General features: G+C 51.9%; 1 long non-coding RNA gene across 1 annotated transcript in view; it reads left to right on the forward strand.

Moving 5' to 3' along the window:
• Positions 1-2593: 2593 nt before the first annotated feature.
• The window catches only part of LOC106727429, a 1804-nt gene continuing 973 nt past the window's right edge, over positions 2594-3424 (forward strand). Inside the window, exon 1 of the long non-coding RNA XR_001363611.1 lies at positions 2594-2677. This is a non-coding gene — a long non-coding RNA (uncharacterized LOC106727429). The remainder of the gene's footprint in view (positions 2678-3424) is intronic.

A 3424-nucleotide genomic window follows, 5' to 3' on the forward strand; every position in this document is an offset into this window, starting at 1 on the left:
CCTGGGGATCTGCCTAAGCTGGAACTCAGACATCCCTCTCACAGTCCAGGGCTCTCACAACCTAGGACCCCTTGCTCCTTACCACCCGCCTGCCGTGGAGGCAGGAGAGGTTCACGCCACCTCCACTGTGCTTGCCAGCTGTGAGCCTGGCTTCTGGCTGAGCAAGGGCGGGGGCGGGGGAGAGTATGGCTCAACCAGAAGCTGGGCTCACTGCTTCTTAGCACTGGCCCCGCCCCCTGCCCACTGGTGGGGCGGGGAGGGGGGCGATCTGGGGCCAGGCCGGCTTGGGGAGGGGCTGTGGGAGGTTGAGGCACTGCAGTAGCACCCTGTCCAGCCTCTGCGGAGTCTCCAGGACTGCGGTGTCATGGCCTCTCCCTCCACCTCTGCAGAAGGAGGGGCTGCGGTGCTGGACTGGGACCACCATGGCTGGCCTTGCAGAGCAGGCTTGTTGCCCCCCTCCCCTGCCCCCCCACACACACTGGTCGTTCTGGAAGGTTGTCCAGAAGGTCCTTTGGCTGTCTGGTCTAATTAGCATATTACTCTTTTATCATTATAGATGGTAAGGGTATGGTAAGAATCAAATGAGATATTAGGTAGAACCATGTAAGATTACAGCCAGCTGGCTATTTCTGAGCTGCAAAACACTAATTTTAGGTAAGGGTATGGTAAGAATCAAATGAGATTATAGGTAGAACCATGTAAGATTACAACCAGCTGGCTATTTCTGAGCTGCAAAACACTAATTTTATGTGGTTTAACATAACGAAGTGCTTACTTAGCACAGGGGTTGGTGCAGAACAACTGCTCAGTATGTGGTAGCTTTGATTCTTATTATCCAGATGGTCTAGGGGCCTAAGAGTGACTTCTCTGCCCTCACCTGTGTGTCTATTGCTAACATTTGGAGATGAAGCTCTGTCTAGTACTGAGGAAGGTTTTGACTCAAAATTTACATACTCAGCGGCTTGGTTTTACTCAGGACTGGGGACAGTCATGTTAGAGCAGGCAGTGATGGACGGCAGCTGAAGACCAGCCGAGGAGCTACCTAATGCTGTCTAGGAGTTGGCATTTCATTAGGTGTTATTCAAAGTGGCACACATCGGTGAAACAGAAACTTAACTATTAATGCTAATTAATCTCTCTCGATTACTTTGAGTTTTATTTCAAGGAAATCATAATGGAATGGGAATTATCTCTATACCTAATCGCAGCTAATGTGCCCATTAATCACAAATATATAAATATATATATTGTGCCAGGAAGAGGCAGAGCAGGAGCATGGTGACCATGAGCTGGTAAGAGTGCAGTCCTCAGTTCTGAGGGGCAGGAAGGGCACTGGGAGTTGGGAAGAGAGTCTGTTTTCCGGAAAGCTTGAAGCCAGGAGTAACACAGAGCCTGGAAGCCAGGGCCCTAGACAAAGCCCTTCTTTCTCTGCACCCTTTTCTCCTGAATGACCAGGCAGCGCTGTCCCTGGAAACATCAGAGGTTCCACCCTGCCAGGAACCAGCCCGCCTAACCTCATGTCCAGCGCTTCTCCCACAGCAGCACTGGTCTCTGCTCCGACGCCCAGAGGTGAAGAGCTAGGTAGCATCTGTCAGCCTTGCCATGAGCACCTGTGGGCAAGGCAGGCTTCCCAGGGCTCCATGGGTTTTCTCAGTGCTCTTAGGGCTCTCTTGCATTCCCTTCATCCAGGACCCAATTCCTAGTTCTCAAGGAGGTGAGGCAAGGCTGCTAGCTCTGTAGTCTCCTGGGGCCTGCGGCTTGGCAGAGCCAAACGGTACCAATACCTGCAGCAGCTGCAAGCCCCTTCCTCTCTGCTCTCATCTCCCTCCCGCAGCATGTTTCCAGTTCCAAGACGAGTACTGATGGGGACCCTGAATTTCCTTTGGCTTTTAACAAGGAGACAGTACTTTTATCTGTGGTGCCAACAAGCTGCGTGGCGAAGAGAAAGCAGAAATACACTGTGGTTCGCCAGCCATTGACTCAGAGCAGGAAAGCCCCACCCACGTGTTGCTCAGGAAGCAAGGGAGGCTCAGAGAAGGGGAGGGGCTCACCCAAGGTCACACAGCGAGTCTCTTTTCCTCGCTCTAATAAGCTTTTCTTTCCACAATTTTGTGCTAAGTGCCAATCTGTAGGCCACCCCCAGAGAAGAAGAAGAACAAGGGAGCCAATCTTAAAGTTTGCATCTCAGCCATGGAACCCTCTGTGTTACGAGGCCCTAGGGAAATGCCCCCCCCCCCTCCGCCAAGTTTAAAGTGAGGAGGCCCCCCTCTTGAAAAATCAGTTAAAATGCCTTCCTTTATGCACATGCCAACTTTGACTTCAAAAAGACTTTATTCCCAAGGATAAACAGCTCCTTGTTTGTGTAATATAATTAAGTGAAGGCATCTTTAAATGTCATAGTAGCTTGTGCCCATTTCAAATTGTTATGCATCAACAGAACTTAACGAGATAGCCAAGCCTTCCCCGTGCTGTGAGACTGAGATAAGCCACCGCACTGTGGGCCCTTTAATAGATTGCCAAAATAAAGCATTTTCTATGCAAATTATTCATGCCGTGGGACAGTTAATCGCTTGCCAAGAGCCCGCCCACTGCCTCTCTGCAATTAGTCGTGAAGTTGAAGGAGCTCCAGACTCTGCAGGCGCACTCAGGCCCTCCTGCTCCGGCTGCCGGCATTCAGGTGAGTGGAAACTTCCCTGGTGGTGGGGCCTGGATGTCCCTGCATAGAGGCAGGTGAGGGGACTGAGGGGCTGGGCAGGAGGTAGGTAGTGAAGGGAGAGGGATGGGCTGTTCCTGGAGTATTGCACTGGCCCAGCACCTGACTCAGTGAATGTGGTGAACCCTTGGGCAGCCTCAGTTTCTCCATCTGTAAAGTCGGTGTGGACATGGGTCTGAGGCTCTGATTTTCAGGGACAAGTGGCAAACAAAAACAACAAAAATGGGAGCAAGCTTAGGCTGACCCCTGCTTAAAGGAGAAGCCACTTTGGGCTCACAGGAAACCAGTCTCTCAAGATTAAAATCGGGGTTTGAATTCAGGAAAACCTGCAGGTCCCAGCCCACCACCACTCCTGCCCTGGAAACTGTCATCATAGACGCAGGAAGGAGAGCCCCAGCTAATATCACCAGTAACAAGAGCTTCCCTTCCCCGCACACAAACCAGCTTGCTTTCTCAAGGTCCCCCTTCCTCTCTCCCAATGCTGTCTCTGAGGCTCTCAATCTCTCTCCATGTCTCTGTCTGTCACTGGCTCTCGCTGTCTCTCTTTCTCCCAACAGCTGGCTGTGGGAGCCTCCTGGAGAGGGGCTGGATCCAGCGGCCCCTGAAACACAACCAGAACAGATTTGATCTGGGAAAAGAAGATCGGGGTGTTTTGCGCTCAAACAGCTTGTGCATGGCAGCACCCCCGACCTGGGACCACACGTTCACTCC

Source organism: Myotis brandtii, unplaced genomic scaffold (assembly GCF_000412655.1).
Source record: "Myotis brandtii unplaced genomic scaffold, ASM41265v1 scaffold422, whole genome shotgun sequence".
Taxonomy (NCBI): Eukaryota; Metazoa; Chordata; class Mammalia; order Chiroptera; family Vespertilionidae; genus Myotis; species Myotis brandtii.